At 39.8% G+C, this 25,899-nt stretch overlaps 1 protein-coding gene across 5 annotated transcripts in view; it reads right to left on the bottom strand.

Moving 5' to 3' along the window:
- kek2 (kekkon 2) overlaps positions 1-25,899 on the bottom strand; it is a 45,969-nt gene that overhangs the window by 8,412 nt on the left and 11,658 nt on the right. The window contains exon 3 of one of the 5 annotated variants that reach the window (XM_017177351.3): positions 10,650-10,680. The exons of 1 other annotated variant lie outside the window; for it this stretch is intronic. The gene's annotated coding sequence lies outside the window, so the exon portion shown is untranslated. Of the gene's footprint in view, positions 1-265; positions 450-10,649; positions 10,681-25,899 lie in introns of those variants that run through there. 3 more of the 5 variants (XM_070284147.1, XM_070284159.1, XM_070284162.1) reach the window with 3 other exon arrangements.

Raw genomic sequence — 25,899 nt, 5'->3', positions numbered from 1 at the left:
AAAGGATTTTATTGCAGCTTACAAGTTATTTTGGCCGTCTGTATGTACAACATGACGTATACGTGATAATTAAGTGTGCAAGTTGTAGAGAAAAGCGAAAGAGAGAGGGAGATTTATTGACCTAGCTGCCTGGACGTTTATTTTGTCAATAACACTATTAATTATCGGCATTGCAGTTATTTATGTTATTTAAATAAAATGGGTAATATATTTCGTGCTGGAAGTAAAATAATCACCCAAATGTAGAGAATAAAATGAAAATAACATTTAAATATTCCACTTGTGTTATTTATTGTACTTAAAAACCACAGTTGTTGTGTGTTTGTAGTAACTTGGAAAATTGCTCCATCAAGTTTAGGCCACTTTCTATTCTCTAATACCAATTTAAACGCTTGAGCTCGGAAAGTCTTTGTGCAACCGCACAGTTTTATTGCCGTGGCCCGACTAAAGTGCCGCCTAATAAGCCTAAGCTAATTAAAAACTTATCAACAGCTGCGTTAAAATGCCAATTTGGCAGGCGTTAGCCAGTTGCCGTTGGCAACGAGAAGCCAGACCGCAGTAAACAACTCGGGGGAGGCTTCATGGAAGGCCAACAAATTGCATTACTAAATTTGCCAAACACTAATTCAAAAGGCTCCAGCCATGGTAGGCCTCTTTAATTTGCACTTGAACGTGAAGTCAGTCCTGGAAGGACTTCAAAGGAGCCCTAGGAACATGTCATAACATGGCGAAATTAAAATTTACATCACAACTTAAGCGACGTCCGGACGCAGCCTTCCGTCCTTTATTTCTCATGCCTTTTTTCGCTTTTCCTTTTTTGGCAGGCAGAGCACTTAATTTGGCACATTGCCGTGCATATCCTGGCAGCAGCAGGACGACGACGACGACGACAACCATCCGCCCAGGTGCAGCCACAGTGGCGACAACAAGCAGCATTTTGTTGTAGAATGCATACATTTTTTACAACCATCCACCAAATAGAGAGAGAGCTGTGCCATCAGCCAGAATCAGTGTTGTCAGGTATAGCTTAGAGGAAATATGAGTTTATTTTTTGAAAGTTAATTCTGGATATTTTAAGTAACTTTAAAAAAACATACTTATTGCACACCTGCATATATAAACCAGCTAAATCATTATATATTTTTAAAATTATTTAAAATATATATCTTCTTAAATATTTTTTTAAAATATTACATTACAAAGTGATAGCTTAAGTTAGCACAACTAAAATATCCTTTGCATTAGTGTTTTATATAATGTAACTTTAATTTAAAATATATAATATTTATATTGCTACGTTATCAACCCTCAAAAATGTAAAAATATGGCTTAAAAACATCCATTTGAACTTCTCTGAACAGCAGGAGCAACAAAATCGCAGCAATGGTCATAAAACTTATACCTGCTCTGCGAATTACGAGCCCGCAACTAGCCGCAACAACAGCACCGTGGAGAGATGGGCGTGGCAGCAAATAAAATTACGCATGCAATGGCAAAATAAAATATGCATCAAAAATAAGCTGCAGCTGAATCCGGAGAGGTGCAAAAAATGCCATGGCTTACAGCAAAAAAATATTTATATAAAAGTAAATAAAAATGCTGGGACTTTTGGGTTCGTTAAGCTCTGCTGCGGGTTGCAGTGCAGCGATGAAGGGTCCTTGGGCCGAGTCAGTAAATTGGTTGCATAATTAATACAGCAGAGATTATAGTTCATAGAGAGAAGAAATTTGAGCTTTATTTCTGCACAATTAAGGCATCCGGTTTCTTCGAGGGCATCACGACTTCGAATCTATGTTGTGTACACGTTGCTTACCCGCCTGTTTTATGTTAATTTCCACTTTACGCTTGCCAACACAAACACAAGCGCCAACACAAGTACAAATATATGAATATGAATGTAATCCAAACACAAGCGTTGTGCGGATTTTCACTTAAAAGATTTTTGCAGCAGCTGCTGCCGCCCTAAAAGCTTTAAGAGCCTCGCGCCCCCACACACACACACAGAGCGTATAAAAAATCAACTAATTTTCGTTTTATGCTGCTGCAGAAACATTTTTAATTCAAGTGCGTCTACACACCCCTGGCAGCCCTCACTAACAGCCTCTAAAATTTTAATAGCTCACACATTATAAACGCAAATAAACGCCTTTTGCGTTCGCCTCTGCCTCTGCCGGCATTCCTTTGGGCGCTTTCGTCCTGCCGACAGTGAGTTCCACATTTCGATGTACATTTGCCTAGCGAAGCTTAAGTTGTTTGTGGCATGTGCACTTAGAGAAACGAACGGGACCCACTGAGGTGGGTATGGAGTGGTTGGGTTGGCCAAAAGTTTTCCAGGGTCCGGCGCACACTTAAGGGGATTTCCCTTTTCTTGCAACTTAAAGGCACTAAAGTTGCACAGAATTAAGAATACTTCCAGGCACTCAGCGGCGTATTATGTTTATCATTATGTTTATACTACGAGTACTATGTATATGTGTGTGTGTGTGAGCCCTAATGTAGCCGCTTTCTTGGCCAACAGCAGCTGCTGCCCGGAAAGTTCATTTTGGCCGTAAGGTATACAGCCGGGGAAACGGCGTTGCCGGGGAAATCATAGCACTGCACAAACTTTTTAATTGCTTTTAAAGTTTCGCAAATATCGTGAAACATTTTGGCCATCGAAAACAAATATCAAAACGGATTTTCTACCAAAAAAAAATTGTCAAAACACAACTAAACAGAGGCGAGAAAGTTGCTCGGTTCGACGACTTCCTTTTGTGCTGTTTATTAACTTTCCATGTACTCTTATATGCAGATTAATTGCTTTTTAATATAAGCAAAAAGTTTCCCCCAAAGAACAACAGCTGTCGAGGGGAAATATTTTTGCATAGCATTGAGCCAAATTTGTTTTTCATATTATTTGATTTCCCCCGTAAAACAACATTGTCAAGAAAGTTTCCAAGTTGCGGTTTGAACACCAAAAGGTTTCGGTTTAAAATTGTTTCCCTTAAAATTTGGAATTTCATTTAATTTCTGTTGGTTAATTATTACCCTAATAATGTGTGTTGCTTTTTTGTTAACAAAACAAAAGGCCGTTCCATTATCACAAATACGTAGGCCGTATACTTTTATCCCATTTTTCAGGATCATTTAAATGCAGCAAAAGTCCTTTCGGTTTTTGTCTCGCATTTTTATTGCCCTTGCGTAATGTTTAATTATACGCTGGCTGATGATGTCCTGATAGCTTTTTCTGCTCGCCTTGTCCTTTTTTTTTTTGCGCATAAACATAACGCAGTTTATATTTTATTTATTTTTCCCTTTTATTTTTCCTCCTTTGCAGCCTCGCTTTTTGGGAGGAAACCCGTCTAAAAACCAATCATAAAAACCCTGCCGTAGCCGAGCGTCTGCCAAACGTTTTTATGACATTTTCCTGCCTGAGAGATCCTTGCGAAGCCACGCCCCCGCGCCCCGAGCTATCCACACATGCGGCTGGGTAATTTGCCATAAAAAATTGGAGCACAGCCTCGTATTTGTGCAATTTCACAGAAATTGTCAATTTGCACTCCCCCAAAGTCTAAGCCGGAATGATGATGACGAGGAACGTCAGTGGCGTCGCGGTTGAGGGGGCTAATAGAAGGGATCGGGTTAGGGTTTTAGGGGGACTCAAGTAGATAAGAAGAAGGGAGCAGGCAAATACGCGCTGATATTTTTATGGCTGTGCTGTATGCATTGGAAAATCGACTGTTAACATTTAACGCTGCAAATTTAACCGCATTTATGCGTTCTTCTCGGGACGCCCGACTTTATTTGACTCTCATTTAATTTCACACACTGGCTGGCCCTAAAAATTGGCATAACAATTACGCCGGAAATAGGCAATGACACTGGAGTGTTGCGTGGGCGGCGGATGTAAGCGCCGGACTCTCTGGATGCGACTATTTGCTATCTGCACTGCACCAACAATGGGGCCGCCTCAATGGCACGTAATTGCACTGCACACAGACGCGGCGGCAGGCACAGTGGGTCATATTGTGATCTCATTAGGTCCACGATTGTTATATGCTGTTGGAAGTGAAGGACTTCTGGACAGGGAACTCAAGATATTTCACTAAAGAGTTGCTTTAAGAGCATTAAAAGGGTTCTCCAAAGCCTTAAATAATCTGTCTAATTTAGGTTGCCTTTAATTTTAATTAAATTTTTTAACCAATGTATCTCAATGTTATATGAATACATTTTCCATAAACTTAAAGAAAGTTCATACCACTGTTACTGTCACTATTGTGCGGCACTGCAACATATCCTTGCAACTAACGCTTCCGTTTCCGTGCGTCAAGCAGACGACGGCTCTCTTGTTGCCCGACTTGCCATTGAAGTTGCTGCAATTTTCGTAGCAATTGCAGTTGTTGCTGCCATTTTCCCGTTGCTCCTCAGACCGCCGCCTTTGTTGTCGCTTGCCGTGTGAATGAGTGCAATTAGCAGTGCCACTTGCCCCCAACGATGCCGTTTTTGTTTGTGTCCGGCTCTGCTGCTGATCTACCGAGCGGCTTGCATTAAAAATTAATTGTCCTGTCTGTGGCTCGGCAAACAGCCCCTCGCTCTGTCTGGTCCTTTCTCTGCTCTGCATTGACATTGCTTTGGGGTAGTGATTGTGCAGCACAAAAGTCGATTAAACAGGAAAATTGTCTGGACCTGTTAGTCTTCAAGGAGGACGAAGTAGCACTTGAGCATGTCATTAAAAGTGACTTTAAGGTTAGTAAGAGACAATTTACTTGGAAATTTCGATGGTATATCCCTTATTTTATCTTTAATATTTGAAAGTAATCAAAACAGCAGAGCAAAAGCTAAGCTCTCTTCCAAACTCTGATATTTATATACAGAATTTCTAATAAACATGTTGAAAATAATGATTTAAGGCTTTAGAAGCCCCTATATGCTCATCAACTCTCACTCAGAGACCTCGGAAATATGAAAGAAAATAAAATTAAAATGCTGAAATTTCGTTAGGGATTCTGTTTGTGCTTGATTGTGCCATAAATATATGGAAATTAAATGCGTCGCAATATCCTTCACGTAAGCCCACCGCCTGCCTTTAAGAAGGATTAGCAGGCTGAATTCCCTTGCGTTGTTCGCAATGTATTGGGATTTCCTGGGGCTGAACAATTTTTGATTAAAATTACATTTTGGTGCGGCCTTTGAAGTGTTGGGCTTTGGACGTCTGTCTTCCACTTCCACTGTCCCACTTGTCCCTGTCCCTGTCCCTTTTCCGTTTTCCCCATTTTTCAGGCCAAGCCTGTTGGCCGGGTCAATATTTTGCCAGCTTGGGCTACGCACGTGAACGTTTGAATGAAAAATCCTCCGGCCGCACTGCGGATGCTATGGTCACGTTCACGCCGCTGCCTTCGTACCTTTTTCCTACTAGCATAATTTGCCGGCTTGGCCACGTTAAGGTCCGGCGGCCCTGATGGATTGTTTGACTAATTAATTTTGCTAGAAAATTTCACAAAATTGCATTTGGCCCGGGCCAAAGTTATTAAATTTTTAATGGATGCTTAAAGGCCCGAGGGCGCTTTATGTGTTTTTATTTCGCCTCTGCCAGCGACCATCTGTTTAGCATTTAAAGTGATTTTCATTTGGATTTTTTCTTAATGCTATTACGTTCTGTTCACTTTGCCTTCTCCTTGCCAGATCCACATTCCGTTCGCCTCCTTAGCTTCTGGCTCTCAATTATTTAGCCATTGACAATTAGAGACTTTCGCAGATGCTGCCGCATCTAATGCGATTTTGCCTCATTATTCTCAGCAATTGTTCGCTTTCCACCGATTTTCTTGGAAATTAAATTTGATTCATTGAATTCCTTTGGTCCCATTATTGCTCACTTCTCTGTGTGGTCAAGTGTCGCCATGAATCGAGTGCAAAATAATCAATATAATTACAAATGGCACTCTTTCAATGCATTTGATTTGGTATAAATACTGCAGAAAATGGGATCTTTCTGAAAGGGGAAACTAAATCCATATAAAATCTTTATCTGCTCAAGTTCCAGTTATTATTTGCATTTAGTTTCCATCCTGTTTCCCTGCTAAACGATGCAACTAATTTAAATTTCCCATCCCGGACAGCTTGGAACATTTTCGGATCCCCAAAGACTTGTCGCATCTGCTTTGATCTCTCGCGAATGCTGTGTTTTCGTTTAATTTCTCCCCAACTCGAATGCAGAGGGGTAAATATGGCACAAAATACAAAAAAAAACAAGAAAGGAAGCTAACTTCGGCACGCCGAAGTTTGTATACCCTTGCAAATATTATTTCATTACATTTTACCTATACTTATTATGTTTACAGTTTGACAGTTACAGTTTTGCATTCCCAGCATTACATTTTGTATACATCTACCGATCGGTTTATATGGCAGCTATATGATATAGTTGTCCGATTTTTATGAAATTTATACCAAAATTCTATAACAATAAAAAAAGCCTATATCTCAGAGTAGATACAAATACGTTGAAAAACAACGAAGCTATAATTTTTTTCCTATTAATTTCCCGATCGTTCCTATGGCAGCTATATCATATAGTCGTCCGATTTTCATAAAATTTTTACCAAAATTTAGAAATAATATAAAATGGCCATATCTAAAAAATGGTGCAAAAATATTGAAAAACAGCAAAGTTATAATTTTTTTTCTAAAAATTTATCGGACATTTGTATGGCAGCTATATGATATAGTCGTCCGATCCGGCCCGTTCCGACATATATAGCAGTGAGAGTATATAGAAGACTATATGCAAAGTTTCATTCAGATAGCTTTTAAACTGAGGGACTAGTTTGCGTAGAAACGGACAGGTGGACAGACGGACAGACGGACAGACGGACAGACGGACAGACGGACAGACGGACATGGCTAGATCGACTCGGCTGTTGATGCTGATCAAGAATATATATACTTTATAGGGTCGGAAACGTCTCCTTCACTGCGTTGCAAACTTCTGACTGAAATTATAATACCCTGCAAGGGTATAAAAATAGTAATATTGGTTTGTACTATCTAAGCTATTGATAGATTATAAGTCTTAAGCCCAAGTTTTCCCTTACTTTTATGAATGAAAGAAAGATTGTTAGACTCCAAGACATTTTAAAGAAGTTTCCTTTATTTATTTTATTGAATTCACTAATATTTAGCATGGAAAATGTTAGGGTATTCATCATAGAGTCTAACCCAGCACATTTATTTCGCTTTTCTTCTTGGCTGCCAGCGCAATTGTGGCTTGTTTACACGGCGTTGCCAGCGTTTCGTTTCATTCTGCGGTCTGCGCTCTAATTGCGCCTTGGCAATATATCAGAGCAGCCCCTCTCACCTGCCGCTCACCTGGCACACACCCCTAGCATACACACACACACCTTCACATTCACGTATGTAGATAGCTCTCCATTTTGGTGTTTTTTTGCGCTTTTTGCGCTCATGGCTCTCTTCCTTAGCCAGCTGCTGCCGTTTTGCCATTTGCTTACGCGTTAAAGCTGACAGGTAAAATGGATTTGTTACGGCAATAGAACAGGTAACTGGAAGGGGGTGACAGGTGGTGGTGGGAGATTAAGGGAAGAGAATGCAAGACAGGTGAGAAGATAACCCACAAGTTGGCGGTATGCAGCTGGGAAAAAAAGCTGGGATTATTCCACGGATGCAGAGCAGTTCTACTTGGAAATTGTGGTTGAAGAATGGGTAACCTATAACTAAACTACAAAAATATTGCTCAAAGTAGAATGTATATATATATTTCTGATTCTAATTAATGTTTACTTTAGGTATTTGTTGATACAAAATAATCTTTCTTATTAACTGCAGAGGCACTTTCAGCATTCTGTCTAAAAGTCCTTTGTTTAACGGTGTTTATTAAAATGACAGGTAAAAACTATGTATTTTTATTCTTGCAAAATAAAAACAAATTCTATATTCATGTTTTTTACCAATTTGCCATTTATATTTTCCATACAGATTTTTTAAAAGTTGACTTTTGGGGACTGAAGGTTAATTATTGTAATTATTTATTTCAAGAACAGTTGTTTTAAGTGGTGGTTGGATGGTTTTATAATGATATATGTATATCAACTGCTTTATATGCAACACAAGGAAACCATTTTGCATACTGGCCAACTCGTGCATTGTATCGTAAAATTGTCGTTTATTTTCTGCTGTTCTGTAGAGGCGATCGCCGCCAGCAGCAACAAAAGAGAGCAGAGCCAGTTCATTTAAAACTTCAACGAAAACAATACTGTGAAACAAATCAAATGGAAGAAATGATACTTATAGAACAATTTTATCCGTTAATAATTGCATTTGAGTCGCTTAAGCAATATATTAACTTATTTTGTTTTAAGATTGTACGCTTTAAAGTAACTTTTTATGGGTATTTTAAGCTCTGATTAAATTGCAACGGTTTCTGCAAACTAGAATATGTACGTAAGACCCTGCATTTTATTCTGAGTGATCCTTGACTATGTTCAGAAGAACTTTTGGCCAAATCGAAAAACACATTTGAATAATGAGAGCGTTGAGAGCTGCTGCAGTTTTGCTGAGTGCTCTGTTGCATTGTTGCCACAGGCAGGGAGCTGCAAACTGGCAAACTGGCAACTGGCAAGCTGGCAGGCAGCAGCTGCTCCTGTCTGATGTCCTGTCCCCTGACAGCCTTCCACTGTCGGCTGCCGGCTGCCGGCCACTGACATTTTGGGATTTCGTACTCAAAATTTGAGTTCCTCGCCGCATTATGCATGCAGCCAGCAATGGCCAACAACCAGCCAGCGCCATAATAATGGTAAGCACTAGCTGTCGGAGTCGCAAAGTTTTGGACTTGTGCTAATTGTGCCAGGACGAGTTTACCCATTTTAGCATCTGCAATCGGAGAAGTTTGCCGACTGGCAGCTAATTTTTGCCAGCTGTCAGCGCTCTCCATATAAATCCCTCAAAGTCAACAGCACTGCACCCACGTGACACATCAATTCCATACCATGCATACATATATCCAGCATATATCCATCATATTGCAATCGTCAGTTGTGTCGCCGCATGCAACGTCGCTTATCGCTCAGCTCTGTAATGATGGCATCAGACCCCGAAATCCCCCAAATATCCCTGTGGCCCAACCCATCCATCCGCCCGAACTTCTGTCGTACATTTTTCATAACACAATTCATGTTATTCATGTGCCAGCGACAAGTCATCCCTCGGATAACAGTCTGCAGAAGATGCACAGTGGTTGGGGATGGCCTCTCGAGTGACAGCCGAATTGATTGCATTGCTGACTAGACAGTTCACTTTAATATCGCAAATGCACTTGGCAGCATATGTGGACTTTGTTTTCTATATAAATAGAATTTTGACGTGTATATCTCTATTTTAAAATCAATCTTAAAATGAATAACTTAACAAACTCCGTAACTTATAGCTTATCATATATAATATATGTATATTCGTAAACAGTAAAACTATAAAGAATCTTTAGCTACACCTTCTATCTTAAAGATTAAAGAGCATCTCTATTTTATCAAAGAATTCAGTCATTACTTTTTTTCTTCCGCTGCTGTGGTAAAGTAATCAATTTAATATTTGCCCATTTCCACTTAATGCCTCCACATTTGGGTTATTTATGTCGGCGGACTATTACATGCATCGCCCACTGTGCGATGTCATAAAAATTGTCTCATTAATCATCGCACGACATGCCTCGAACTCGGGGACTCCCGTCCCCCATTTCTTGGGCTCGCGCGTTCGTGATGTTCGCCAGCTCGAGGGGCTATTTCTGTGCTGTTTGCAGGAAACATGGACTTAGTGTGAAAATCCAGCGAGCAATTAAAGTGGCTGCTCCACTCGATGCAGCGCTGTCCCCCGTTCCATTCCATTTGCATTTCCACTTCCACGCCCAGACGACTCCAACAGACCTCGAACAAGTGCAGGCAGCATAAATCAAAGGAGTTTCCCCCTCGGAAAGGAGCGAGTTTTATTTTTACTGGCGTGGCATTTTAAATTGTCTGCGCCATATTTAAAATAGCAACTAATTAATTTATTTTTTCACGCCCCGGCTGGGAAGTGCGCATTAATAAACAATTAAGTCGTTTTAATTGCAGTTTGCCTTGTGGATTATACATTTCCGAGTGGAAATCGCCTGCTGCCAGCCAGGCATCCCGGGCTCCTACATATAATGGGCCGGAGCTCGGAACTAAATTCGTTTATTATTGATCAGTTCGGGGCCATAAGCTGCTTAACTTGGCCGGGCCCCTAAGCCACCCGTGGAGCCAGGTTTTTTTCCCCGGAATCAGGTGTTCGTGCCTGCTGCAGGGCACTTGGCCAAATCCTGGAAAATTTGCTGCTCACTTTGCTAAGCCGAAAGTCTGCCGCACACTCTGCGGAGCACACATGGTACATGGCCTCGGCAATTAAGTTTGCAAAGTAAAGCCCTAATATTTCGAAATATTTGTGTCTTGAGAAATCTTTAAGAAATGTTGTGACTTCAAATTGGATGAATTTCTTTGAATTTATCAAAATATCTTGTTAACTTTCAGGGCTTTTGTAGAGCATTCTGCTAAAATCTCCCACCCAATATTAGCTCGAGTGCAGGAATTTTAATGTCCTGTTTGATTCGTTGATGTTCGGAGAATCATCTTCAACATTCATTTACATACCTTTCAAGAGCTTTCCGCGCAGTTTGAGGATCTGCAAGTGGAAAACAAGAAAGTTCATTTTAATAAAATAATTAATTCAAAGAAACGTCTTCTTCAATCCACCCCGGGCTGACAGTATCTTTTCTTTCAGCATAAATTTCAGCAGTGGCGGAAAAACATTCGCTGGCGTCTTGGCCAAGTTAATATGATGGGACACGTTAAGCAGGCTTGAATGATGTGTATCAAGGACGAGCGGCAAAAAACTACCAACTGTGTCAGCAAAAAAGGAAAAGCCGAACAACAACAGAACAGCAACTCAGTGCAGTGTTTGGTTGGGAAACAGAGGGAAAAGGACGATGCCAGGACGACGATGTGGCTGAGGCCGAGAGGAAAACAAAATGGGAATGACGATAGACATTGAACACGAAAAGGGAAAATGGAGCGAAGACATTAGCCTGAAATGACAGCAACAAGATGCGAGATAGACACTTGGCTTATATCAGTTTTGTTCTGCTCTGGTCTTCGTCCCTTCCGCAACTTGCCCCTCCTCTTCCCCGGGATAACAATAGCAACTTGCAGCTCGAAAGGCGTCAAAAGTGCGTGCAGCAAATTGAGGCAAGCTCGGTGAATAACAAATGCCAATTGACTGACAGCCGTACGAATGTTTTCAATGGAAATTCGACAAAGCAGAAAGCCGTCGACTTTCTAAACAATTTTTGTGAAAAGCATTCAGAAAATGTATGGAAAAGTAATCAAATATTTCCAGTATCCGGTTGATGACAGAACTCATTCAAGCTGGAAACGTTTTCTAAATTACTATACTGCAAGTTTGAAGATAAAAATAAGCTTTATGCTATATTCTTGTAATAAACAATAAAGAAAGCTAACTTTGGCCAGCCAAAGTTTGTATACCCTTGCAGGTAACAATTCAAATATATCGTAACTAAGCCAAAAATGCATTAATTTCGATTCGGAAAGCAGTTTTGTGTTAGTTTTTATTAATTTAAAAAAACTGCATACCAAATTTAAAATTTTAGGAAATCAAAATTTTTGGCCATTTTTGCAAATTTTAATGATGTAACCCCTTATAAAATTTTGCAAAAATGGCCAAAAAATCGATTTCTTCCGGACATGTCTAGAAAGATTCGCATGTTAATGCTGATCAAGAATATATATGGTTTATGGGGTCGGAAATGATTCCTTGACTTAGAAAAATATTATTTTGTATTATAAAATCGGATTTTTTATATTAAAAAACTTCTTGATTTTTTTTTAAATTAAAAATGTCATAACTCGGGCAAAATAGCATTAATTTTAAATCGGAAAACTGTTCTATGCAAGATTTTCTACAGTTAATAAATCTGCATACTTCATTTAAGAATTTTGAAAATTCAATTTTTTATCAAAATTAAAAATTTTAATGATGTAACCCCTTATAAAACTTCGCAAAAATGGCCAAAAAATCGATTTCTTCCGGACATATCTAGAAAGATTCCCCTGTTGATGCTGATCAAGAATATATATGGTTCATAGGGTCGGAAACGACTCCTTCACTGCGTTGCAAACTTCTGACTGAAATTATAATACCCAGCAAGGGTATAATAAGCTTTATGCTATATTCTTGTAATAAAAGGGACAAAATAGGCCAATATGGCACTTAAATAACAGATCAGATTTACATTATAATAATTGTTACATTGTTATGGCATTAGTTATAATTATTAAAGTTGAAAGGCGATTAGCTGACAATGAGATTAGAGTAGATATATATATTTATAAATATTACATCCTTATGCCGCGAGGGGTTGTCAGGATAATTACCTTAATTAGGAAGGCTAACAAAATTATTACCACACAGGAAATACAAAAATGGGAAATAAATATTAAAGAATTTTGACTCAACTATAATTAACAAGTGACAATATTTATATTCGAAACTTTTCTATATGGCCTTCGCTTTTCCACTTTCTCTATATTATAAAATAATGGACTTTTTGCACCGAACTTTCAACCTCATTTCAACCTTTCAGCAGTGCAGTATTTTGATTCTCTTTTTCTGTTGAGAGTGTGCCAAAGCTGGAGTCTTAGTAAGCAATCTGTAACATGTTGCCAGTTTGAGTTTTCTATTGAAAAGCGTTTTCCGTTTTTCCGGCCCAAGGACAGCTGGCTTGGCCTACATCCCTGCATTCGCATTCTCATTCACATCCACGCACACAAGCACAGCGACTTATTCATCGCTCACTCACTTAGTCAGCGTGCCGCCCAAGGATCGATGGAAATGTGTTAGGAGCGGGGATGGAGAAGCAGGGATTCGGTAGAAGACGCTGCTGCTCCTCCGTCAAGTCCTTCTCCTACTCATTGCTGGGCAAATACAACGCCGGCAGCTGGCTCAGGCTTTTATTTTCCATTTCTAGCCGAGTCCTAAGAGCAGGTAGAGAAATGCCTTTCATGCCGCTGCTTTAGTTTAAATATTTATGTAAGCGCGGCATTTCATGAGAAATATTTCCCTATGGCCGGGCAGGCTCGTTCACAAGTATTTTGCTTTTCTTATTATTGGAATGCCAAGTACTTTTCCCATCTGGAACTGCACTTTGGCAAAGAAATTTGTCTCAGCTCCCTCAGGCTATTAAATTTATAAGATTTTTGGCCAAATTATGCAGCTTATCCTTTGACTTAAAATCTTGATGATCTGCTTGTAAATTTGAAGCTTGTTTTAAAATACTCTGGGATATTTTTAAAGCAATAGATTCAATGTAATTCAATGTGATTCAAGCAATATTCAATGTAAATCAATATAAAATACTTGAAAAACTCCGGACTGATTCGTAAATATCCTAATAAACCTGCAACCTGCTCAAACTAGTACAAAATTCATTCGACTTTGTATGAAATCATTGAGATGTTAAGTGGCCCTAGGTTCCTGGCTACCAGAGGTGAGTTTAACTTGACTTCAAATTGAATCTCCTGCCACTTTCTTTAAACTCCGCTTACAAATTTAAATCTATTTATATCAATTTACTCACTTCAGTGCCGATCTGACAGACAATTTCCCAGGCACAGACCCCGCCCGGACACAGATCTCGTGGTTGGGCAATTTTTCAACAGATAAAATCAAGACCAAACAAATCAAATTAAATGCAGACAACAGCACAAAAATGTTACAACTAAGGAGCACACACAAAACCCACACTCAGCTCAAACCGGCACACACACACGTGGCAGTGGCAACTAAAGAACTGTAGGAAACAGCAATAACAGCAAACAACAAAAGTAAATTAATAGAAAACAATAACAATTCCCTTTATTATTATTACTGCAGTGAGTCGAGGGCAGACATCGAAGTGAGTTCTCTGGGAGAGATTCGAATTTGTTTTGCCTGCCGTTTGCCGTTTGCCGTTCCGAGTTTGTTGTTCTGTAAATGCCCAAGTTTCTGGCTCCTAAAGTGTCTGTGGCGCAGGTTGTGGGATGTGTATGTGATTTACACAACGGTATGTAAGTAAAATACAAATCATGTTCCATGCGTTCGGCCTTGCCCCGAAAAGTGAGCCACACTCTTTGACGTCGGCCCACGGGGCGGATGCGTGACGTGGTAATATCTGAGCCTTGTCCTGGCAAATGGTTGAGTTTTCTCTGGCTTCCCGTGTATTTTTCTTCCTTTTAAACACAACAATAGAAGCCAACGAATCAGGGTAAATGGAAAAAGTATCAAGGAAATCTGCACGAAACAGCTAAATACCCTTTCAATGTAATTTATAAAATGAAAACTGAGTTGAGGATGAAATAATTATTAAATTAATACTGTTTAAAGAAAACTATTTCTATTATACGGTTTTTAACGAGTAATTAGAAATATTATAAATAACATTATAATCTAAAAGACAAGTGAGAACTGACGCCTTGACAAGTTCAAAAACCTTTGTATACATTCTAAAGGTTTTTAAAAGTTTTTCAGGCTAAACCCCTTTTCAAAGGTCTGAAAATCAATTTTTCCCGGTATTTTCAAGAAAAAGTTCTTACAGATTCCATTGGAACAGCAATATTTCCACAGACTAAAAACTTTTCATTTAAATTTTCTTAAAATCTCTGAAACTAGCACGCATTTGAAATATCTTAAGGATGATTAGGGGAAAATATATACTTTGTATACTTATTCCTGCTCCGGGCGTGGCAAACTTTTTAGAAAAACTTATCACACTCTCAGCAAGCGAGAGAGAGTGAACTGGAGAAAGAAAATATCACAACAGGCAAAGTGGGATAAAAGTCTCACAAGCAAAACTTTTGCCAGGTGTTTGAAGGCGAGTAGGGGTGCTTTGGTGTGTGTGTTTTTGTGTTTTTGTGGCATTACGTGCATTGCATGTCGAATGTTTGTAACAAAGTCTAAAAAACATCATGCACAAACATCGAGCAGCAGCGGCAACTTTATCTAAAGTACGAGAACAACAATCCCCGACCGCCCTTTGCCGCTGCCAGACATTTCATGTTATTTTCCTGCCTGATTGGTGGGCTCCCTTGTTGTCGTGTTTTTGTTCTTGGCCAGATTTTACGTGCTTTAAGCCGAAAACGAAACTGTTTTCGCTGCCATGCGTGCTGTTATTTTTTGTTGTCTCGCTTTTTATTTACTTATTTTTCGGTTCAGTTCGGCTCGTGTCGTGTTTTGGCCACCTTGCAAATGGCTCGCCAATGATTTTTAATGCGATTTACAAAGAAAAAAAAAAAAAAAAGTCGAAAAGGGGAAACATCACAGCCTGCACTTACACCCATGACACCGACACGGACACGGACACGGACCCATTCGAGCGGCTTTGGCAACCTTTTTTAAGTGGCTAGCCAATGGAAGTTGGACGGGTTGGGTTTCCGTTTCCGTTACCGGCATTATGTCGCCCCTTCCGCAGCCCCTGCCCGGTGTGTGCGTGTGAGTGTGACTTTATTTAATGCCATTAACGCAAATTGAAAGTTTTACGCCCGCCCATCGGCCATTGCATGCGCAATTGAGTTTTTCGGGTCTGCGACTCGCAATGCGCTCTTTATGACGTTTCATGGGATGGAAATGGCTCAGCGTTTTCAGAATTTTTGGGCGCATAAAAGAAAATCCTACGCCCATTCAGGACGTTGTATAATTCACTTGCGTCACTCATTACCCGCCACTCGTTAGCCAAATCCCCTCACGAGCCGCGTAATAGTGTTTGTCGTATGCCAAAATGGAGAAACTAGCCGGTGCCATTCATAGTTTCTATAGCCACTCCATGGCCCAAAACCAAGGACGAGATCTGGCTTTATTGCCAACACTTTGTCGCGACTGTGGAGCACCCATTACAACTACTTAGGGGCATGTAAATAACGCAGAAATAAGCCAAGGCGACTGACAAGCAGCGTAAGAACAAGTCTGCAGTAAGGTGTTATACCTGGCCACCCCCCCTCACTGCACCCCTCCCCCTCTGTGCTCCAACCCCGCAGAGCATTAACATAATCGTCACCGTTATGCGCGACGTGTGCATAATGGCGAAGTGCAAGGTAGAGGGGAGATATAGCTGAAGGAGATAGAGGCACGAACACGACGGGGACACGGGTATAAACTATGTTAAGTGCGCTGACATTGTGATATATAGTGGGCTCTCGCTACCCTCAAGTGGAAAACGGGGTATGACGACTGCTAGTTGTAGGGCTACACTTGATTATTTTACTATTTAATAAGGGCTACGTAGCAGCGAAGGAAAGATGTTTAAATAATAACTAAAAAGGTAATTATTGGGCTACAAATACTCAAGCTATAAGGAAAACAAATCGTTTTTCCTTATAAAGATTATGACTTTCCCAGATTTACATGGAATATATTTTAAAGGTTTTGAGAAAGTATTTATCCTTCAATCTGATTACTAGTATATGTTGGCATTTCGTGGCTACTTTGTTGTTTTCTTTGTTTTCTCTATCATTGTTTCCTTTTTCTTTCTATGCTAGTTACCCGAGAAGGCGCGTGTTGGGCTTTAAAGTTACCGAGTTGGGGAGCGTTTTGGGGCAGAAGGCGTTGCCAGGTGTGCATATCAAGTAGCCGCCACGTCTGCCGTGGGACAAAGCCGTGTGGCATACTTTTTGGGGGCAGGCCATTAGCAACGAGCGAAATGCGAAATGGGAAATGGGAAAAGCGAAATACAAGCGGACGAAAAGCTCACCCAGACACACACGTATGAATATAATAAATTATTCGCACACAGAAGCCTGAGAAATTGAGAGCAGATGAAGAGTCAAGCTGAGAAGTGCTTGGGAAAAAAAGGAATAGAAAGGGAAAGTAAACTCTATAGGATGCTTGAAATTCCGCCCGCAGAGCTTATAAAATTAAAATTAAAATTCCAATAGCAAACCACAATAATAAAACACTTTTAAGTGCGACTGTGCTTGCGTCATTTCTTTATTCTCACAGAAATTCGTTTGATCAAAAAGGTGCAAACGGTTGGAGCAGAGGTGGAAACAGTGGACATTGAATTAGAATTATATAAAATATTTGAAAAATGAATAAAAGTCCGATAAATATGTAAAATAATATCTTAATTCTGAAATAATTGTAATAACCGTTCTTTCTTTTTGAAAGCAATATCCTAGTTTAAAAAACTAACTGATAAAATCTCTAAAAAATACATTTTCAACCACTGTGCTGTTTCTACACCTCATATGTAGAGTCCACTACGACCAATATGGCATACGTAAGTACTCCTGTGCGACTCAGACTTCCACACACACTCACATCTGCTGGGGATTATTAAAAATTTTGCTCGAGAGGCATCTATCAGTTATGGGGCCTACTCCTCGATTCGACACTGCGCGTCTCATTTCAATGAGTTGCGGCCGAGGAAGCTAGAGCAGTGAGAAGAATTTCCAAGGTACTAGGCACTTGAAAAAGTTTCAGGCAATTTTGAGTAAAAATATAGATGAAATAATAAAGAACAGATTTTAAAACATTTAAAATTAAAAATGAAAATCTGAATTAGTTCAAGCAACATCAAATGCCTAATACAAATTTAATGAAAAATCCAGGAAATAAACCCTTTTAGGAAATTTCTTATGCAATTTCCCGCAATACCGTGCGATATTTCTCTCAGGGTAGAACTTCCTGGCTGGCAAAGTGGCTGCCCGGCGCATCTTGTAATTGGCATTCCGCACACTGACCGAAATGAAAATGCTACGTGCTTTCATTTCACGTTACGACAGTCGGATAAGTCGGCACAACGCTCCATTGACCGCCGATGGAAAAGCGGGAAAAGGCACAGCTCCTCCAGGAGAAGGCGCTGGCTTATTTGCCGTGGTTTTTGGGGCCGCCTTCGTTCGTTTTAATTTTTTACGCCGCGGGCATACAGAGAGAATGGCCGAGTTTCGGCGATTCTTAAAGTCAATCACATTACGCTGGGACATCGAACACATCAAACAGCCGACAAAGGCTCTCGAGACCCTTCAAGGAGCTGGCAAATATTTGTCTGGCCTGCATCCCTCGCGAAATCGATCGGTATGTCGAGCACCTTTCAACACAGGCCCACAGACAAAAAGAGAAAGAAACCCCAACCCGGCAAACCACTCAACTCTTTTCGCTTCCGTTTTATGTGCATATTCAATATACACAAAAAATTTCATTTAATTTTGGTTTTCTTGGCGTGCCTGCCATTGACAGTCGGCGAATTTCGATGTCAGTCTCATGCGTCTTTCAATTGCTTGCGTGGGTTCCCTTTTTTATATTTCATTTCCTGATAGGTTGAGATAAGAGGGAGCTTCTGTTTGTTTTAGTTTGTTTCCCCAATCCTTTTTCTTGCTACACTTTAAACGCTTCCCGGAAAACCTCTTTGCCAGGCTCTTTTCATGATTTATTTCCTGCGTAATCCGTGCTCTCTGCTTTTTGGTTTCGCTCAACCGCAACCTTTCATCCGCCCAATTTATAAGCACCCAAAATACTTGTAAATTTCAGCCGGATTCAAGGCATAAATATATATGCTGCCACTCAGTTCTTAGCCATCAAATTTATGAGCACTCGTCACACTAACTCATAAAAACGCGGTCTCCCAGGGGCGGGGGAGAATTTTAAAATGCCACAGTAAAAATATGGGGGAGGGGCTGAAAGAGGCTGCAAGGCTGCAAACACGAGACAACACTTTGCATGTGAAAGGGCTTTATGGAGGAGTAGAGACGCAGAGGGTCCGCCGATGAGATTTATGTACTCTGAGGCTTAGCCCGAGCTCCGGCCTGTATTTTGTGGTAAACAGCGCCAAATCCTGCCACGCACTCAAAGGCAGAGCCAGGATCAGCAGGAAGAGCAGGAGTCGGCAAAGGACTTGTCGCTATTTATTCTACTAAAAACGCAATAATATATCATCTACAGTTTATCATTGCTATGACGCCAGACTGAAATTATTATCCTGCGAATTTATTGCCTTACAATAAACGCAAAGTGCACGAGTATGGGTGTGTGGGTGAGTGGCCTCTGTGTGTGTGTGTGCGTATCTCAGCTACATGGCTTGGCAATTCTCCAGCAACAGCAAAATGTGGAAAAACAACATTTAGAACATGAACCGTTTTGACGAGGCCTCAAAAACAGGAAAAAAGAAACCAAACATTGAGGGAAAAATAACAAGATTCTATCTCAAAAAAAAAAAAAGATATTAAGAATTCGCTTAGGTAGTACCCTGTTTCTTAAATAGTATTTATTTATTTTTAAACCTTTTTAAATTTTAAAATAGAAATCAATGCCCCAAATATACCATGATTCACTCTAAACTAAATGTACTTGATGGTTGCTTTTTTTTATAAATATTATTTAAGAGTAAAATGTAAGAAATTCCCTTACAGTATATATATATTAAATTTTTCAAAAAAAAATCTTTACTTTTCTAGGATTTTTCCTGCTGAATTTATCCAAAATTTCCCGTATACCATTTGTAATAATATCGCTTGTTTGCTCACACTTTTTGTTTGTGGAGGAGAAAAATAAAAACCAAGAACTGGGTGGTGCACATGTCCCTATGCGTACATATACATTTTTCCGGCCAAGTTTATATATTCATGGCAATCTCGAGAGCTGTCACACAGAAACTCCATCGCGCATATTTTTTACTATTAGCCAAAAGCAATGGCAAAAATTTGTCAGTCAGGCGGCGGAGGCCGGCTGCTGGCAACTAAAGCCAAAATCAAATTGCTCCTGTCCTGTCAACTTTTTGCATAACCATTTTCTTTTCCTTTTTTTCTGCTCGTACACATTTGTTGTATTTATTTCATTTTTGCGCAGCGAGACAAATAACAGAAGTTTGCTAAATTGTCGGCTGCTGTTGGCCCCATTCCTCAGCTCGTATATCCACATTCTCCATTATGTTCTTCACCCTTTCTGCCCATATTTTTATGACAAGCAACCAAGTCCTCACATCGTGTGTGTCGTCAGATACTCTGGCAGCGAACTACACAACATACTCGTACATACATAGTTCTGTTTTGGCAACTGTTTGCCCAAATTGGCACACATTTTGTGCATAAATGACAAATGCCTTTGATGGCATAAAATATGACTTTGAAAATTGTTTTGGAGCAAATAAAATGGGCGTTGCCATCGCCATGAAAGGGTTTAGGTTCGTTAGGTTTGGTTCAAGGAGAGGCCATGAATCAAGGAAGTGGTACTGAGAGATTGCGTGTGAATAGTTCTGACTCTGATCCCTCACTAATGACGAACGATTTTCCTGAAATATATATACAGATAGAGGATTTTATGTCCATCGATTTGTTTATTTAGAAATGGATTTCCTAACGAGCAAAAACTCCTGTTTTAAAGGAAATGAATTCCACGAATGACATTTTAATGAACACTGTTTCTAGCCACTTTTGAATCAAACGCATTGCCATTTTCGCTATAAACTTTTAAAACATTCACAATTTCCAAAAACTTTCCAAAACTTTCATTTACATGCTGTCGTGGCAAATGTAGGCGTCATATTGGCATCTGAACTTAAAGTTTTCGATAAAGGCATTGGCTTTTTCAAAAAATATCTAATTAAAATGGGGCTGAAAGACCCACATAAAAGTTTATATTTCCAAGTTTAATGAAGGTTGTTGAGGTTCCAAAAAGTAAGCACATTTATTGATGAATTTGAATCGCCTTAGTGCCTTGCAATTGCTCCTTCACTTTCAGCTGAAAAGTTAATTATATCCACGTCACTGTCAGTCCTCACATGACAACTCAGGCTTGATTTCTTGATTTCAATTCCTCGATTCACATGCGCTCCAATTAGCTGACAATTGACTTGTCAAAACATCAATTATAACTGACACTCGTCGAATGTTTCGCGCTCCCGCCACCATTTCCCCCCCTTACTTTTTCCCGGAAAAGCCATTTGCATTTACAAGTTAGGCAATAAGTCGAGATGTGAGTTTCTTGTTCTGCGGCTCTCCCTTTGCATATTGAATGCCGCTTCGGCATGACAAATAAATGGGGGCATTAAATATTTAATTGGCATAATGCTAATCACTCGATGGTTGGCAAAAATTCATTAGCGCCCCCCACATTCGCCGATCACATCTGTCAGCACACGGCGCGGCGCAGCAAACCTCAAAAGCCAAAAAAGCCCTCCATCAAAGCCCAAAAACAATCCCATTTATGGAGGGTTTGGGGTGAAAACCAAGAAAAAAAAAGAAACTAAAAACCCTCACCACAATCTGGCACGTGTTACCCCACTGTGGCCCCCGAAACCCCCGGCTATCAGCTATTTCCTGCTGCCAGCTGATGCTGCCGGTACGCTTAAAGAAAATAATGGTATATGGCGATTCTAATATTTAAGCTTTTAATAATTTTCTACTGATTATCTTCAACATTCAGCATGTCTTATAATATCTTAATTTTGTTTCAATTTAATTTCCTCACCGATTAACATCCCTAAATTTTTCTGAAAATAAATTAATACGATTCCTTTTTATAACTCCTCAGTTATTATAAGAAAAATTCGAAATAATAAACTTTTCAAGCAGATAGCTAAACACTTTTTGTTCGAATTTATTTTACGAATTTTCTCAGAGTGTTCCGGTGGCAAGCAAACATTACACAATTTTGATTGTATTTCCGTTTCGTATGCGCAGAAAGGCAGCAAACAGGCAGCAGGAACAGCAAAGGCAAAAGCAACAAAGACCGGTGACAGCAACAGGAAGTTTCGCTTATTTCCGTTTGTTTACCTTTGCGCTGTGCCTTGATTAAATGTCAGGTTACCCCGGGTCGGAATCGTGGCTTCCACTTGGCGAGGGAGGGGTGGCTTCTCGGCGCTCACCCACCCACTCCGCTGGTTGTTGCGGTGCCCCCGAACACAGCTGGCAGCTTGGATATTTTCAAACAATTTTCACCCAACTTGGCAGCATTTTGTGCTGCATACGTCAGCGTAATCTTATTAACAAGGCAAGTATTCTAATGATTCCCAGCACTAAATGTTTTGCGTGGGAATAAGGCCAAGTTTTGGAAAGGGGAGCTAGCATCTGGCGGCTTAGTCGGATTATGTTACGTAAGCGCCAATTGTTACAAGATTCTGTTATAAATTAGGGGAAACTTAAATTGCCATAAATATTTTGTGAATCTAGAGAATTACTAGTACTTAGTGAATGTGAGAAATAGCTATTAACTTCCTCAATTTTTCATTGTTTGTGGAAGAATATTGTCTTTCTTTTGAATTGATTGTTTTAATACTTTAGAATAACTTTACAGACCTATTTTTGAATTGTTAATAAAATAAAAACCAAACAAAGATTCACTCAGCAAATAAAATAAAGCTGTGAAAACCTCTTTTAAACATTTATTGTCCGCAACACTTGGTCAGCTTTATACAGTGCGTTACCAAAGTATGCAATAATCACCTATACAGGAATAACTCTTAAAATAATTTGATGACTTTTTAAATAAATTCCTTCAATAATAAGTAAAAATGTATTACCCACAGTAAAAGCAATTAAAATACTTGCCGGAAATGCACTTTTAGTGCACACTGTGAGGATGTAAATATTTTACAGCGAGTTCTCGGCTGCCTGGCACCTGAACATGGTCGTGACAGTTTTAAGCCAGGCCAGAAGCAAATGCTTAAAGTGTCGCTCAGACCTTAAATTACAGGGCAGAAGACACATTCCGACTGGCCGCGGACTGCAGCTAATTAATTGGCCGCAATTTGCGCGGGCTTGCGCGGAAAACTTTGCCACGGGAAAATGGAAATGGAAATTCGCCGGAGCCCCGCCGTTTTGTAGGTCAACGACAATGATGTTGCGGCTCGGATGAGGCTGCTGCTGCTGCTCCTGTCTGTCTGCCTGCCCGCCCGCCGACTGTTGTTGCCGGCACATGCTTCGGCATAATTTATGTTGCCCAAAAAATGTTTGTGCACTTTTCCCTTATTTATTTATTTTCTTATGCTCCCGTACGTATATACTGTTGCTGCTCTGTGTTATTTAGCGGCATTAAAAGCTGCCGCGAAAATGTTTTATTTACCGAAAAATGTATTTGCATGTCTGTGCGGGGCGTTTGCATAATTGTTAAACAAACAGCAGACTAGATACGCGTGTGGGTCTGTGCACTTTTTGGCATTAGACAAATTGGAAAATAACGAAAATTTAGCATAAACATTTATTTTAACTGTGACCTGAAAATCGATTAAAGGGAAACAACGCAAACTCTTAATTCTATAGAAAAAACCTAGTTTATATGATGTTCTTCTCCTTTATGTCTCACTAAATAGCATATATGAATATTTATCTTAATATTTCCCCAAGAAGGTATTACAACTCCATTTAATCTCTACCATTTCCTGCATCCTCTGCGCCAGCAGAGCATTAAATTCTTGATAGAATCTATTAAATATTTAACTTATCGCCGCTCTAAATCAATAGCCAAATATATTAGCCGTGGTATATATGTACATGGTTTCAGCCAATACATATACATACACACCGACTGCCACACTCACACTTGTGCACATAAAAAGCCATTCAAGCGTTTCATAATGATATGAGAAGGGCGCAAAAAAAAAAAAAAAGAAATGGGGAGACATGCGAAAAATAGCAAACCCAACACATTGCCTCAACTCATTTTCGCATAAAAGGACGCCAATGTGTCGGCCTGGCAAAAGGCCAAAAATCCTGGCACATCCATACTTGTGCCGGGCTAACCCACACAGAGACACCCGCTTAGAGCTGCTATATAGAGCCATTGGTACATGGCAAACAATAAATGTACGCTGCCAGCACAAGAGACCAACTAAATTATCAGTAATATCGGAGCGCCAGGATAATGCTCTGCGAAGGAGAGTCCTTGTGTCTGCCCGTGTCTGTGTGTGTATCCCTATGTGAGCTTAGGGGCGGGGGCGTGGCCCTCAGCTAGGCGTGGCAAATAAACACATCAGCCAAAATGCTTTTTACTTAAATTAACAGAGCAGCGAGCAGCTTGCTTCGGATTTCGGACTCTCAACTAACGGTTAGTCATTAACTTTCATGGAAGTGTGGGTGCACTCGAAAAAAAATAATAAATTGTATCGTAGGACTCCTGGAAATGGTTTCTGGACTGAAGGAAAAATTCTTTTAAAATTGGTTAACTTTGTTTCGAGTAAAAAACTTTACTAAAGAATATTTAAAGAAATTCCTACCAAGTTAAAAATTTAGAAATACAAGTTTCAGCTAGGAACCTGGGGGATTTCTCTGTGAATTAGACACTACTTTCATGTGTCACTCTGAAAATCAATGAAATTTCTATTCTGGCAGCTTGTACAAATGTAAGTGGATATTCGAATGCTCTTAGCTACATTTCAGATACAAAATAACGAAAAGTACTTAATGAACATGATAGCTGCAAAGGCAGAAATCCCTTTTTTGGCAGTTGAAAACTGAGACTTTGAGTTCACATTTGATTTGCTACGCGCCGGCACATCAATAATAGAGTTTGCACAATTTTTCTGATGGTATATAAAATTCCAAGTTCGCACATAGAATTACGTAATGGTATCATAATACCCAACTCCTTGGGGTGCAGGGAACAAGCTGCTCATCAGCCTTTCTGCCGTACTCCCTGCCCCTGTTTTTCCCACCGATTTCCCTCATTTCCAGGGCTTTGCCAGCTCTTTCCTGATATGGCATACTTAAGCAATCGAGGCAAATGTTTTATCGTCACTTTGCCGCACACACTCTCAGAATACATATACGTACACAGGAAAAAGTTAAGGTTTGAATTTTGATATAAACTTGGATTCGTTGAAAATTCATTATTAAAGTCATATTTTTATATTTACATATGATTTTTGAAATAAAAAATAAGAAGGCAGATGCACATGTTCCGCAACAAATATTTTTTGATTAATTATCTATCTTATTTAATTTTTGTATTTTTATTTTTTGTATTTATTATATTTACTTTCATATTTTTATAAAGCTTCAAGTCACTACATTTGATTTTTTACACAAACAAATGAAACTATTAATAAGAAGAAAATCGAATATTTTCTTCAAGTGCACATATATCTTTGTGTGTGTGCGGAATACAAAATGGCGCCAGTTTCCTTATGCCTTTGGGCCCTCTGCATCCTTCGGTTCGCCTCAATCTCAATCGTCGGAAAAGTCTATCAACGCATGGACCCCAAGGCCAAGGAATCCGAGTTGAAAGACGAAAAGACGAGAAGACAAGCCAGCAAACTGAACCGAAATGCCAAACTCAGTTTTTGGCGAAACTGTTTAATAACGTTGCTTCGGCTTCAATTCCTTCCCCCTTCACTCGGATTTCCCGGCATCAAGTATACGACACGTTGTACCATTGTAAATTTAATAAAGCCAGACATCGGTGGTGGTGTGAGTCGAAAATCAAGAAGCCAGCAATTATTTGGTTACGCAATTACCACTGCCAGGCAACCGGCAGGTTCAATAGGCTTAAATAATTTGCCAAAATCCCCTTGGCGCACAAAACAAACAAATAAATTCAATGCAAAAGAGGCACACAACTTTCCGGTCCCGAAAAACACAAACACAAATAGTGAAAGTTTACAGCAAAGCTAGGGGGTGGAGGGTTGATGGGGTGGCTAAGCGAATAAGGGCGGGGCCAATGCGAGTAAAACCGTCTTCTGAACTGCCACACAATTTATTATTATTGTTTTATATAAACAGCAAATGCGCGAAAATAAAGCCGGCTCAGAGGGGCCAAGGAGGGGCTAAGACATAACTAAATTTCCTGCTTTATTGTCGTCCTTTGAGTGAAAGTTGGACCAAAATTCCACTAAAATATAAGTTCGTTTGCAGGAAGCAAATCAAA

This window comes from Drosophila kikkawai, chromosome 2L, assembly GCF_030179895.1.
Source record: "Drosophila kikkawai strain 14028-0561.14 chromosome 2L, DkikHiC1v2, whole genome shotgun sequence".
NCBI lineage: Eukaryota > Metazoa > Arthropoda > Insecta > Diptera > Drosophilidae > Drosophila > Drosophila kikkawai.
This window is presented reverse-complemented; position numbering and strand designations above follow the sequence as displayed.